General features: G+C 46.6%; 1 protein-coding gene across 2 annotated transcripts in view; it reads left to right on the forward strand.

The window, feature by feature from the left end:
- MED16 (mediator complex subunit 16) overlaps nt 1-15992 on the forward strand; it is a 326193-nt gene that overhangs the window by 43797 nt on the left and 266404 nt on the right. The gene's annotated exons all lie outside the window — the stretch shown is intronic.

Raw genomic sequence — 15992 nt, forward strand, 5'->3', positions numbered from 1 at the left:
ACACTTTGGTCAGCTAAGTATTTTCAGGATTTGTTGCTGATTTACACAGACCCCTGTCCCTTAGGAACCTTTAGTATGATGCACTTGGAAAGAGATGCTGCGCCACCCACAGCTAGTGTGGAGTTGTTCAAACTGATAGGCTGGTTTCTCTCCATACCATGGCCAACTTGGGCAGTAGTGATCATTAGTGTAGGAAAGGCATAGGTACCCCCACTTTTTGGCTGGTGCCAGTGTGTTTAGACTGTAGTACACTGGGATCCTGCTAATCACAGCCTCAGTGTCTGTGCTCTCTCCTCTAAATTTGGTTGCTGGTAAACATTTGCACCCCACAATTGACATACTGGTGCACCCATGTAATTCCCTAGTATATGGTACATAGGTACCATAGGCATTGGTACACCAGGGATCTCCCATGGGCTATGGCATGTATTACGCCACCCATGGGGGCCCATGAAAACTGTGTCTGCAGGCCTGCCATTGCAGCCTGAATGAAATGGCGCATGCACATTTCACATTTCACTTAAGATATGGCTTGCCTTTTATCACGGTCACTGAACTAGAGTCACCCCTCTGGTAGGCCCTTCAGCCCTAAGCAGGGTGCATGTTCCGAAGTGTGAGGGTACCCCTGCATGAGCAGACGTGCCCCTACAAATCCCAAACCCCAATTCCGGGGCTTCGTAAGTGTGGGGAAGCTATCTTCAGATAGGTAGTGGACACTGGTCAACACTAGTGGTTCAACTACATAATGGCTTCTCCGAACCTAGGCATGTTTAGTATTAAACATGTTGGAATCATGGAACTACACAGATTCCAGTACTAGTTGCATGATCTCATGTACTTATTAGAGGATCTCCCAGCTCTGCCTGTATAGCCTTATGGGGCCTGGCTGCCAGCCCGCACTGCTGCCGACCCCTGACACTGTTCTGCCCTCCTGCTGATGAGCCTAACTCAAGCAGGGGGAGACAGAACAAATGATTTTCTGCAATAGAGAGGTGTGACCACCTCTTGCTTTGGAATGGTTGTCTGTTGGCTGGGCTGGACTGGGGTGGAGTGGCCTCTGAGTGCTACCAGACTGCTTTGAATGGCACATTTGATGTCGGCCTTGCGTAATCTGGTTTGCCCAAGCTCAGGAACCCCCAGTTCCCACTCTGGCACGAAGGTACACAAAGGAAAGGGAGTGACCACCCCACTGTCCAGCTCTTCCCACAGGAAGGTGCATAGAGCTTTGCCAGATGGCCGATTGATTCTGCCATCTTGGAAACAAGTTATGCAGAGGCCTCTGGAAGCATCTGACTGGTTAGACCAGGTAGATGGCATTCATGACCCCCTCTGAAAAGTGGGTCACTAAAGGAAGCGACCATTCACTTTTTAGGGTTACTAAATGCTCCCCCGAGGGTGGGTCCTCAGATTTGTTGTGCAAGACTCTACCAGGAACTCTCTGCAAGACATCTTCTGCTCCTGGCCTCCCAAACCACTGCTGGTCTTCTTTTGGAACTGAAACAAGACTGTATCCAGTTGGATGGGCTCCCACTGCAACATTGTTTCTCCAGCTCCTTCAAGAACTCTGCAGCATCTGTGGCTGTGCCAATCTCCAGGGTCACAAGGACTCTGACTGCATCCAGGAAGCAAGCATGAATCTCCCTTGGAGTGAAGAAGTCAATCCCATGCATCCGCAGGCACCTCAAGATGACAACAACCGGTTGATGGATCCTGCTGTCCAATGAACATCGAAAGGCTGTTCAACACAGGTGGTCTTCTGACCAACTTGGGAGACGGTAGGCACTTGCTGAAGCCATTGGAACTGAACCCCTGTGCACCACAACTGTTGCACTTGTCAAAGCTTATTGTCTCTTCCTCCAGAAGATCTTCAGGCTCCAGCACTCTGCAACTCGAAGATCAGCTTCCACTCTGCAGCTCCTGAAACGTGGGACTCCTGTTTTGTTGTGCTGATGGTGCCTCCCTACAACTCCCTATGCCTGCTGCCAGTGGGTCACTCGTGGGGGCTCCTCGGACTCTGGCTGGCTTTTCTCCCCAAAAACCTACAATATTCCTTGCCTCAGCTATTTGCATTTGCCAAGGTGTGTTGGTGGCCCTGGTGGCCACTGACCATCCTGAAACCCGGCAACCAATGTGGGACAGCTCGTGGACTACTCAAGGGATCCCCTGCATCTCCTGGACCCCGCAGCTGGACTTTTTCCTCCACCATCCTGTAGGAACTTCCCCTTCAAGAGAAGGGCATTGCCTACCTGGACCGCCTGGACATCTCCGAGTTGTCTGGAGCTCCCTTCTTTTTCAGATTCTTCATGTCTGGTATCCACCCTTGGGTTCCACTGACCTGGTCCCCGAGTCACAACAGCAGCTGGACAATCGAGCCTTCCATTGACTTCAACAAGGGTTTCTGACACCACTTCACCCCTATGCACCTGGGCTTCCTGGCGTAGGTACTCCGGTCTTCTGGGTATCCATGGGTTGGGGCATTCTTCAACCTTCTTTGTGCCAACTTGTTTCCTTAGGGTCCACTGTGAATGGTCCTAGATCCATAAAAATCCAACCACGATGGTCCTGTGTTAGCCTATGGGACACCCAACTTGATGATAACTCGGCACCTGTGGGATTCCTGGCACTTACCTTGAGTAAATTCTTACTGGGATTCTAATACACTTATCCAGTATTGGATCTTTCAGAGATTCACATGCTTGAATCTCTCCCGTCGTTGACATGGGAGTCCCACAGTATCCTAAAAAGCAGTATATAGCAATAACCAAACTGACCATAGAGTTTGTAATGCAAAACAGGCCCAAATTTGACAGATTGTCCATGTCATTTTATAAGATGGACCAAACTTGAATCACAGCCAATCAGGCGACAACACTCCCAAGAAAAGCTCCCTTCCTCAGATTTTCACTGCACGTTAAGTGTGAAGGGAGTCTCCCTGAGCTCTGCTCAGTTATTTCCAGTTTATTCTTCAGAGAAGGTTTGGATTTTCTTATTTCCAAAAATTGTCTGATTCTAAAGGCCTCTTTCATCCCTGCAAGACCTGTGGGGGAAAAAGAGTTCATGTGGATGATCCACATAAAAACTGTATTTATTGCCTTCATCCCACTCATAAGGCAAAGGACTGTAAGATCTGTTGTACTTTCCCACCAAACATTCTGAGAGACAGAGAGGGAAGATTGTTATAGTGGCTACAGAAAACCAGAGCTCAGATAACATCATCTGATGAGGGCAGTGACTCTGTGCCTAAATCCCATAAGAGGGCTAGATCTCTTGAGGGAACATCTGAAGAGAGCAGGAAGTCCCTAAAAATACACCATCACTCTAAGGAATAAAAAAAAGAGTGAAAGAGAAAAACAACCCTCTTCAGAGGTTACTTCCTCTGCTCCAGCTACCCCCTGTAAGCCACTGAAACAAAAGGGTCACAAATCTCCAGTTCTGTCATCAAAAACGAAGTCACCGTCGATGGCAACATCGTCGACGACCACTGTCATCACTGTATCATCGAAGAGACCGTCAGCGACGACGATGACATTCTCCACGCTGGGGCCAATTCCGTCTGCGAGGCCCTCGGAGACGTCCAGGACTTCATCGGATGCGTCGTTGACGGCATCACCTCTACTGACGCTTCCATCGTCGACACTGCCATCAGCGACGTTTCCATTGGTGACCCTTTCATCGTCGACGCTCCTATCGACGTCTTCCTCGTTGACGCTTCCGCCGTCGACACCTCCGTCGTCAACGGTTCCTCCACCTACAGTTCGAAGACAATGTCGACGAGCATCAAAATTAGAACCTACCACAAGCCTACCATGACTTATGCAATGAACATTTCACCTCTTCTTCCAAGTCACCTTTTAGACATGGAGGACTCGGACGAGGAAGGACCCTTCGGACACGCTCATAGTCCATCGGAGCTCCATGTGAAATACCAGGACGAGGAAGATGAATACTACGATGAACAGACTCAACAGGTTGAGGGATACTATCACCAACCCTCTACTCAAAAGTATGCAGAACACCACTATTTGGACTACCATCGTCCGCAGGAGCAGACGGGTATGCCTTGTTTGCTTATAGAGGATCTTCAGAGCGTGCTGGCGGACTATAGATGCCGCTTTCCGCCACAGGCAGAAGTACCACCATCTACTCTGCCAAACACAACTTCTGTACCGCTCCAAGACATGCCACCTCCAATGACCCCCAGAATGACGCCACCTCCTCATGCTGTTCCTCCGCATAGAGATGATCATTCTACATCGGAGGACAAAACTAGGGAAGAGGGTGATTTACCATTTCAACAGGACGAATGGCAGGATTATGTTATCCTTACCCCATCCCCACCTCAATATCCTACAGTGGACTCTCCTCCTGAAGATATTGGGGGGTTTCACACGATTATGGACAGAGCAACAGAGAGGTTTCATTTACCCATTACAGTAAAGCATTCTGATTTGCTTCTTGTACGACTTCAAGGATCAAGCACGAAAATCGATAAGATCAATGCCGATCATTTATGGCAGGAGGGTGTCGGGATCATGAAAAATCCTGCTACTATGCCAGCTGTCCTTCCACGGATCAAAAAAAACAAATACAGGCCTCCGGGTGATGCTCCTGCATGTCGCACGGGTCATCCTCGGCTGGACTCTGTGATATCACAAGCTGCACAGAGGTGTTCTAAGAATCCAACACCCCCTATCTCCGTGCCACCTGACAGGGATGGTCGACACCTTGACACAATTGGAAAAAGGTTTTCGCTCATGTCGGCCGTTACGGTAAGCACTGCTAATGCCTTAGCAATCTTAGCACGGTACGAAAGGCAGATGTGGTCAGATAATCAGCCTTTCCTGGATCTTATCCTTGAGGAGCAGAGACAAGAAGCGAAGAAGATTTTACAGGAGGGGGAGCGCGCCTCTTCTGAGATTATTGATAATGCCATGGACATAGCCTCAACCGGATTTCGGCAATTGGCAGGCGCTGCCGTTCTGAAATGCCAAGGATGGTTGAAGGCCACTTCTTTTCGCCCAGAGGTACAAACAAAGGTCTTGGACATGGCATATGATGAAGACGTGCTTTTTGACAAGCATATAGATGAGTCTCTTCTTGCCATTAAAACTGACACTGATATCGCTAAGCCCCTTGGTTCTTTACAATATAGGAAACTGCCTTTCCGAGGGGCAGGGGGGCGTGGTTCTTCCTCATACAGAGGATTATATTTCTGTTCTCAACAGTTTCAGCCGTACCAACAATACAGACCGTCACAATCATTTAGACAACCAACGACGGCTGGTTTCTCCAGACAGGGTGCCCGTCGAAAATCTTCTCATCAGCCCAGAGACACAGGTCGTAAACAATGACCCTGCAGTAGTACCAGCTACTCTCCTATCCCACCACCAGGTAGGAGCGAACATAGCCAGATATCTGCGCAATTAGAAGTCTATCACCTTGGACCAATGGGTTTTGGACATCGTGGCTTACAGTAACACCCTAGAATTCACCGTCAGGCCACCAACCACTCCCCCGAAAGGGGTGCATTCCCCTCACCTTCACTTATTGAAAAAGGAAGTCCAGTTGATGCTTCTCAAGGGAGCAATAGAAGAAGTTCTTATGGCTCAGAGAGGCAGAGGATTTTATTCCAGTTTTTTCCTTGTGCAAAGAAATCCGGGGAATGGAGACCTATTCTGGATCTTCGGCATCTCAAGTACCTTCGCAAACAAACTTTCAGAATGATCACTCTTTCAGACATATTGAACTTCCTGAACAGTGGAGACTATATGACATCTCTGGACCTGGAGGACACTTATTTTCATATCCCCATCCATCCCAAGCATCGCAGATACCTCAGTTTCACAGTGGCTGGTATTCACTATCGGTTCCGAGTCCTACCCTTCAGACTCAGATCATCTCTGCTCATATTCACCAAGTGTCTGGCACCAGTAGCAGCTGCTGTCAGGCAGCAGGGTCACCAGGTATTCCCATATCTGTATGACTGGCTCCTCAAGGCACCGACCAAACGACAAACTGTAGCAGCAACAGAAGCTTGTATTGCGCTTTTCAAAAAACTGTGTCTCACACTCAATGTCAAAAAATCCTGTACAACGCCCACTCAGAGGAGAATTTTTCTCAGAGCATCGTCTAACATCCCTGGCACAAACAGTATCAAAAAGAAGGTCCATTTCAGTGAGGTCGTACAAGTCGCTCCTGGGTATGATATCTTCCACCATCAATCTGGTGCCAAATGCGTGTCTCAAAATGAAACCGTTACAAGAAGAATTGCAGGATCAGTGGAACCAACCACACGGTTCGTTCCAAGATTGCATTCTGGTAACACCAAAAATGATAAGGGTGTTGGGTTGGTGGACTTAATAGTCATCTTTCTCAAGGTCTCACGTTCATTCCGTTAGTCTCACAATTTATTATTACCATAGACGCTTCCATGGAAGGTTGGGGAGGACATCTCCAAGATCTGCAAGTTCAGGGAAAATGGTCAGATCGCCAAAGGCTTAAGCATATCAACAGCCTAGAACTCAAAGCCATTTTCTTCACATTACAAGCGTTCCTTCCCAGGATAGATGGTTTCCGAGTGCTGGTACGGATAGACAACACAACCAGCATGTATTATATAAACAAACAGGGAAGCACAAAGTCTTTAACACTTTCACAAGAAGCCCAGGAACTATGGGACTGACTTACAAGACACAACATGTCTCTTACAGCCGAGCGCGTTCCAGGGGTGCGCAACATGATAGCAGAACCCACAACGATTGTCACGAATGGGAGCTGAATCAAGTTCAGCTAGACAAAATTTCTGCGACATGGGGCAAGCCAGCCCTAGACCTATTCGCAACAACAACAATGCCAAATGCCGATCTTATGCAAGTCTATATCTCCTACCAAGGTCTTGGGAGAAATGCCCTTTTGAAGGGATGGTCTGGGATCTTTGCGTAGGCTCTAACCCCCACCGCCCCCCTGCCCATCCCATTGATCCCCAGGGTTGTAGCCAAGATAAAGAGGGAACCCTGTCACCTAATACTAATTGCTCCCAATTGGCCCCGGCAATGCTGGCACATGAAGCTTCTTCTGATATCAGAAACTGCACCAATACGCCTTCCTCCAATCCCAACGATGCTTTCAATGCGTCAGGGGCAGATTCTACATCCAGATCTGATGTCACTACACTTGCACGTATGGCTCCTAAATTCCACAAGTTTCAGTATCTCAAAATAGACCCAGAATGCAGAGATTTACTGTCTAACGTTAGAGCAATCAGCACAAACAAAACGTATCGACTCAAATGGAAGAGGTTCTGTTGTTGGTGTCAGCGGCACAAACTACACCCGTTTGAGGCTTCTCCAGTGCAGATTCTACTATACCTGCTGCATTTGGCTAAATCTGGGCTTATGCACTCTTCAGTTAAGGGGCATCTGGCAGCAATTTCGACATACAGGCGTTCTTCGGATACAGTCTCTCTTTGCTCGTGACGTCTGATTAAGCAGTTCATGAGGGGTCTATTCAAGTTTTTCCTCCAGTAACGTTACCTCCGCTCGTATGGCATCTTAATTTGGTGCTCTCTCAACTAATGAAGCCTCAATTCGAACCCATACATAAAGCGGATCTTAAATTCCCCACTTGGAAGGTAGCTTTCCTTCTAGCAATCAAGTCAGCAAGAAGGGTCAGTGAAATTCAAGCCTTCACAGTACAGCAACCTTTTCTGCGTTTCACGAACAATTTAGTCATTCTCAAAACAAATCAGAAGTTCATTCCTAAAGGTCCTTCTCAATTTCATTTGAATCCGCCAGTGATCCTCCGAACATATTTTCCTAACCCGACATCTCCTGCGGGAAAGTCCCTCCACACATTGGATGTGAAGAGATGTCTTAAGTTTTTTATTTCCAGCAAACTAAGACTTTTCGCAAATATAATCAATTATTGCTTTCCCATGGACCTGGGCGCCTGGGCTCCTCAGTGACAAAGGCAACGATCGCTAGATGGATATTGGCAACTATACAAATCTGCCACTCTGCAGCAGGGAAACCCCTGCAAAGGCGACCTAGGGCGCATTCAACGAGAGCAGTTTAAATCTCTGTTGCTCTGTTTGCTGGGGTGCGCTGGATCAAATATGTCGTGCTGCTACTTGGAAGAGTACCCATTCCTTCACGAAGAACTATTGCCTTCAGGCTACCCATAACAGATGCGGCCGTGGGCCAAGCAGTTCTCAGTCACCTGTTCCAGTAAAGGTGAGCCTCTTGGTAATGTAGAATTTTATTTTCTATTATTATTATCATTATTATTATTAATCTTATTTTATATATCTTGTTCTTGTATTAATCAGATTTTTCTCTTCAAGGTCGACGTCTATGCTTTCGCCGTAGTCTTGATATCATTTGTATGCTTACTTACCTCTTTCTTTAAAAAATAAAAATAAAAAAATAATTACAAAAAAGAGAGAAGGGAGTACATATGTATAAGTATATCAGGGGTAAAGGAGAAAGCGAAGATGCAATATTTTTTTATTCCCTCCACCCATGTTAATTTTATGATACTGCTTGTTACTCTGATTCAAGCATGTGAATCTATGAAAGATCCAATACTGGATAAGAAATTAGTTACTTACCTGTAACTGCAGTTATCCAGCATTGGCATCTTTCATAGATTCACATGCGACCCACCCTCTTCCCCTTAGAGGCTCCCTTATACTTACTCAGGTTATAGTCTTCACTCTCACGCTGAAAATCTGAGGAAGGGAGCTTCTCTTGAGATTGTTGTCGCCTGATTGGCTGTGATTCAAGTTTGGTCCATCTTATATAATGACATGGGGACACTGTCAAATTTGGGCCTGTTTTGCATCACAAACTCTATGGTCAGTTTGGTTATTGCTATATACTGCTTTTTAGGATACTGTGAGACTCCCACGTCGACGACTGGAGAGATTCAAGCATGTGAATCTATGAAAGATGCCAATACTGGATAACTGCAGTTACAGGTAAGTAACTAAGGGCCAGATGTAGCAAACACTTTGCGACTCGCAAACGGCGAAAATCGCCATTTGCGAGTCGCAAAAGCGTGTTTGCTATGTAGAAATGCATTTTGCAAGTCGGAACCGACTCGCAAAATGCATTTCCGCGTCGCAGATAGGAAGGGGTGTTCTCTTCCTATTTGCGAGTCGCAGTGGTATGCAATTCCATTTCGCAGTTACCATCCACTTGAAGTGGATGGTAACCCACTCACAAACGGGAAGGGGTCCCCATAGGACCCCTTCCCCTTTGTGACTGGACCCAAAATTATTTTTTCAGAGCAGGCAGTGGTCCAAGGGACCACTACCTGCCCTGAAAAAATCCGAAACAAAAGGTTTCGTTTTTTTTTTTTCTACGTGCAGCTCGTTTTCCTTTAAGGAAAACGGGCTACACTTGGGAAAAAAACAACTGCTTTATTGAAAAGCAGTCACGGACATGGAGGTCTGCTGTTCCCAGCAGGCCTCCATCCCCGTGAGTGCCCTGAGTCGCTATGGGGTCGCAAATTGCAACCCACCTCATTAATATTAATGAGGTGGGTCTTTGCGACCCCATAGCGACTCGCAGAAGGTGTCTGAGACACCTTTCTGCATAGCAAATTGCGACTTGCAATTTGCGAGTCGCACGGACTTTCTTAGTATGTGGTTGCCCCCCCCAAATAAAATAGGGTCTCATGTATTTCTATGCTTTTCCTGTTTATTGGGTTATATTTTGTGTGTTGATATCTCCAAGTGGGGATATACCAATGTTAATATAGCCCTGGTCTTTTTACAAATAATTCTTTCTTTTTGCAACACTTGGTGTGGTTCTTTCTTGTGTAACAGTTACTTACTGACTATTGTGGTATTGCGAGTGCTTTACACCATAGCTACCCCAAGAGAGCTTCTGCTATCTGGACACTTAAACACTATCACTAAGGATTGCCTGGACTCGGTATAGGGTGCCACACCATAGGTGTAACACCATAAACTGGGCCAGCCCCCTACAAATAGCACTTTAGAAAGCAATATTTCTGGAAAATGTAGGCATACATGTTTGTTAACTCTGTTATGTTTCAGTTGTGGCAGCGTTTTCTTTGGAGCATGAGGGTTCTAACGGCAAATGTTCCTGACGGCTGAAAAGGAGTAGACCAGATTACATGACCGATTCCTCACAACTCAACAGAAAGTTAGATCGCACCAGTTTCTGCTTAACATATTTATGGTGATGGAGTGGGTGACTCAATGTTAAAGAAAGCCATAGTGACCATATTAGCGGGACGTGCTATTGACGCGCTAAGGAAGTCTGGGGCGGGACTAAGGCCCCTTCAAAAACATTTGCGTGCCCGCTTCCCTCGCGGGACGCGCTATTGACGCGCTAAGGAAGTCTGGAGCTGCTGGGGCGGGACTAAGGCCCCTTCAATAACATTTGCGCGCCCGCTTCCCTCGCGGGACGCGCTATCGACGCGCTAAGGAAGTCTGGAGCTGCTGGGGCGGGACTACGGACCCTTCAAAAACATTTGCGCGCCCGCTTGTCTCGCGGGACGCGCGCGGGCGAAGCCCGGGCCCGTCCTGCGTCCGTCAGCACCAGGAGGAGGCTGGGCTGGGCCACATTATTTTTCTCCCAGTACTGGGGTTGGCGACCAGCGGTTGAATCTACTGCAGCCTTGAGGACTACAAGCTGCTGCAGGTGAGCTGTAGTACTTTAGTCCTTCAGTCTTTTCAGTAAGGCCCCCGTGGGGTGGAAATAGGGTGGGAACAGAGGAGGCAAGTGCATATAGCAAAAGGCTGACCAAGGAGCCTAAAACGCGTCTGCTGATCAAAGGAAAACTAAAAGAGATAAGATGAGCAGACGGAAGGGGGGGGCACCCTTGGAAAAGGCCGGCAATAACAAGACCTTAGACGGATTTCTCCAAAAAGCGGTTGGAGCGTTAGAAAAGGAAATTTAAATGGTTGAGCGCCGTCTAACTGCCCCTCCACTGATGACAGCAAATCGCCCATCCCTATCCCCACCGCAAATCTTAACACAACCCCTTCACTCACATGATTTACAGCCCACTCTGGCTGTCCCACCTTTAATTACCCAGGACCCCATTGTAGTGATTCAGGAGGATGCCATTCAGCCATCAGAACTGGCACAGCCGACCTTGGGTAGGTCTGCACCCAATTCAGAGTGCAACACAAAAGGTAAAAGGAAACGAGGTGAGTTATTTTGAGTTCCCCCAATGGTGGCGCACCTACTTGGAACAAGGACTATTTATCAGCTCAAGCATGTGTTGATGACCGCTCAGCTATTGATTACATAATTGACCATATCAAAGAAGAACTTTTGGAGAGGCTACACCCTATAGTAACTCGCCTACAAGCCATTGAGGAGAAACTGGAAAGCCTTACCAAATTCCAGCAGATGGTTACTCCCCCCTTAGCGGATCCGCAACTTCCCTGTCAAACTCTTCCTCCGAGCCCACCGGGTAACAGTGCCAGTAGCCTCCTTTTACCATTGGGTACAGATCATAGGCTCCCAACAAATTGCCCTGATCCTCTGTACCATCTAGAGAAGGTCTCAACTGGAAGGCTGGTCACAGCTCCAAAGGACAAGTGTTCTAAGGTAGCCACCTCCGTCCTGAGGGGGAATGGAGGAATTGTTCCTTCCAATGACATGAGAAAGAAATCCCACGAAGCTATACTTGATCAGAATTACCGACAAACAGACCTGGCGTATGTGGATGGAGGAACTAAGCTGAGAACTTTACATCTTCCGCCGGAATCCTGCCCATACGTTCTTGTCATTACGAGTGTACCTAAACTCAAAACCAATGCCTCTGAATCATTCATTGAACTTAAAAACAAGGTTATCCATTGGTTACACATCAACGCTAGATTCGCATTTCATATGGTACCTTCAATATTAATGGTGAGGAGGGTGGGTTGGGTGGGTCCACTAAAGAAGCCTGGTACGGGGGATTGTATTGTTATCCATTTCGATTCACCCGCCCTTGTCCAGCAGCTATCCTCAAATGTGTGCAACTCTAATCCTCTAGGGGGAGAAGTATCTTTGTGTAGACTCCAAGCTTTTTACCCTCACCCAGCTATACTAGCTTTGAAGGGGGCGTTAATGCCACCTGGAGGCTCTACTAGTTCTCAGATGCAGCTTGCCCCCCAGATAGGATGTAGCTCTCTTTCTCCCTCTCTTTCTGAAATTGATTGACTAAAAGTTTACCCTACGCACGACCTACCTAAGTTTCAAGGAACTAGCTATTTGGACAAGAACTATCTTGTATCCAGAACCACTGGAATACAAGGAATAGGAATAGGTAGCCTTGGAGATGATTAGACTTTTACTGTAGACATCAGAGGCCCTACACTAACTCTTCCACCAGCCCAGAATGAATTTTGTAGGAATGAAAATAGTAAGCCTCCTCTTCCTTGTAGCCAGAGTAGGGTGATTATTTCCTGGGAGGGTGAGGCTCATGTGAGCAATTCAGCTCCGGAACCAATAGGTCCCAACAATTGTGGGTCCATTCTATCCGCCTGGGCACTCGAATCGTCCATGCCAGGCTTTGATTTAAAGGGGGCGAGTAATTCTTCGAGTGACAAACTAGCGGAATATACAACTGAGATTAGTTTAGCTACGACTGTAAGGGGTAACAAGTCTCCTCATGGCACTCTACTTGTTAGAGGGCAGCACCCAACTAAAAATCTCCAAGGTAGAGCAGATGCATTAGATACAGTTCTCAGTTGGAACATTGCAAGGCTGGAGAACAAAATGGGCATCCCTGAATGGGGTCAATTTATAGGCACTGGAGCCCAAATATAGAATAGGGTTTAAAAGCTATTGGGTTCCAGCATGCAAGGCGACCTCCGGGAGACCTTTAGGCGGACTGCTTATATGGCTCAGTTGCTCCCTTAAGTGCCGGGTTGAAGTAGTAGATATGGTTTGTCCTGATTTGATGGGTCTAATAATACCAACCCTTAAGGAGAAACCGCTCCTAATAGTCAACATCTATAACAGGAGCCTGTGCAGTAAATATGAGTCAGACGTTTTAACTATTTTGGATAGCTTTCTTTCCTGCAAATCCTCCACTTACTTCATTCTTATTGCAGGGGATTTTAATGTCACCTTTGAGCCCTATTCGCTGGCCCAGGAACTATACAAAGAAGAGGACGCACACTGGGGCATCCCACAATTGGTGTCGAGCAAAAGACCGAGAATGAACAGATTGACATACCAAGTTGCGGATATTACACTGGCACATGGTCTTCGGGCCTGTAATGGGCGCTCCCGCTCGGATGTTAATCTCCACCCTACCTTCAGGTGCGGAGCCAGATAGATTATATTCTGCTTGACATTCGGCTGCGGGGACATATGATTGACATGAAGGTTCTAGAACATGAGGAAAGTGATCATGAGCCACTGATTCTATCGGTTAGGGGTCTGCTACCTTTACTTGAAGTTCCTTGTCCTAACACTTATGACCAACAGCTTGTACTGACAAATAACAGACGTAATGTCAAATGGGAATCGGTGAGCACTGACTTAGGTTCTATCACATCTTTATATAGCCTATTGGCTGACCAAATGGAGCGTATGCCTCTGCTATTAGAAGATGGACAAGGGCTTATAGTAGCCCATACAGAACTATTTAACTCTCTAAAACACTTTTTTACCAAAGAGATTATTAGTAAAGCAAAAAAGAAGTGTAACGCAAGGTGGTTTAGTACTGCATGTAGGGAAGCACAGCACAAATTATTGAGAGCTTTGAGAGGGGGCCAGACAGAGTATATAAGGCAAGCAAGGAAAGACTATAAACAGGAACTGAGTAAGGCCCGCAGGAGATGGGACGAGTCTAGATGGGTTACCCTTCTGGAGTCTGCAAAAGCTAATGACACCTCAAGGTTCTGGAAACTGGTTGCCGAAGCCAGTGGGGAATCCACCGTCTACCTGGTGCTTCAATCCTCCTCGTAGAGTGGACTGATCACTTTGGCCGATTATATTCAGGACCTACAGAAGCTACTACTTTGGAATTGAATGATATTATGATCTCTGAGGCCCCCCCAATCAAATTTACCCTGACAGGAACTAAGGCTGCCATTATTTCACTGAATTGGGGAAAGGCCCCAGGCCTTGACAAAATCCCAGGTGACCGTAATAAGACAAAACCGGACATATGGGCCCCATACTTGAACTTGGTTTCTAATGCAGTTGCTGCAGGAGCACCTGTCCTGAGCACCTGGAAGGGAGCAGAGATAGTTCCTATTTTCAAAAAAGGCAGTCCCTCTGACCCTGCTAATTATCATCCAACATCCTTACTTGATAACTTCCCAAAAATGTTTGCAAAGCAAGTCTTGTTCCATCTTGAAGAATGGATCTCAGAAACTAAAGCCATCTCTAACTTGCAAGCAGGGTTTAGACAAGCAGTTAGTACCATAGACCAAGTTTTAAGATTCCTAGCAATTAAATGGAAGACCGTGGAAGTAGGAGGGGGTACCTTGTACGTGGTCTTTATTGACCTCAGAGCCGCATTTGATCTGGTCTCCAGGAACCTGTTATGGCTGACATTAGCCAATACGGGCATCCCCAAAGGTCTTCTGAAACTTATAGTCCGACTGCACGAGAACACTTATGCACAAATCAGGAGTGGTAACGAGGGCGATCTAACAGATCCTGTTGCCATTGAAAGAGGAGTCAGACAAGATTGTGTTTTACCAGCTACCCTATTCCTTCTATACATAAACAATTGCATTAATTATCTAGCAAATTACACCAACAATTCGCCTAAGTTGGCACGGAACAAAGTGCCATGTCTGCTTTACGCGGATAACACCATTCTGTTGGCCAAAACAGCTATGGGAATTCAAAACTTGGTCAACCAATTCTGCGTATTCTGTAGAGACTATGGGCTGGAGGTTAATGCTAAGAAAACGAAACTTATGATATATAGTGCCTCGAACAAGAAAACAAAAGTAAATATAATGATGGACTCAGTCCTTTTGGGGAGGGTAACGTAGTATGATTATCTGCGCATCAGATTATCGGAAAGGGGCAGTTGGGATGCAGCCAAAGGAAAAGGGGCACTTATTATTAGCCAAAGAGGTGGAGTGCTAGAACGAAAGGCTAAAGCCGTAGGAAGCTCCCCTCTGATTTCCATTTCCCAAATCTATAAAGTTCAAATTCGTGCTGCTGCCCTGTACGGAGCGGAACTCTGGGGTTCTCACAGACAATTGGATACCCTTCAAATTAAAGAAAATAATTTTCTCAGACACATATCTAGGTTAGGGAAGGGAACGCCGATGATCCCTCTTAGATTAGATTTGGGTATAAATAGTATTATAGATACAGCAAGCTTAAGACAACTCCTATATTGGGTTCGATTATGGAAAACGGAAGAACTTGAGCCCTTCAGGGCAGCAATCAAAGATCTCACAACATCTTACCAGGGATGGGAAAAAGTTTGTTGGCTGAGGGAGATGAAATCAGCTTGGGTTAAGCTTGGTTTTCCCCATTACTGGGAGAGTCCCGAGACGATTCCTGCTAATGCCAGATTGTTGACCAAAGAGAGATATTGGGGAAAAGTTTACTAAGAGTTATTTCATTGCAACAGGCCAGGGCGGTTGACAGCAGAATTTCTGCTGGTTAAACACGAACCCCGGCCCGAGAACTTCTTGGACCTCCCTATACCAGCACGTGCCCGAGCCTTACTCCGCCAGCTCCGATACGGATCATCAGCAATTAATAGTTTTACGGCCCGCTGGTCGACCAACAGTTCCATGTCTGATAAATGTATTAACTGCCACTTATGTAAGGAAACACCTCAGCACGTTCTATTTTTCTGTCCCTTGTATAAGCGTCCTAGAGGAAAGTGGATCATCCCCCTGTGCAAGGTTTTGCTATTGCATGATCGAGCTAGTGCTTACAGACTATGCAAATACGATTCCTCCACGTTGATAGTAAGCTCAGTTTCCAAATTTTTGTCAGCAGCCTGGACCATCCGTAGCAGGATTATTTTAG

The sequence above is a fragment of the Pleurodeles waltl genome, chromosome 12 (assembly GCF_031143425.1).
Source record: "Pleurodeles waltl isolate 20211129_DDA chromosome 12, aPleWal1.hap1.20221129, whole genome shotgun sequence".
Classification (NCBI taxonomy): domain Eukaryota; kingdom Metazoa; phylum Chordata; class Amphibia; order Caudata; family Salamandridae; genus Pleurodeles; species Pleurodeles waltl.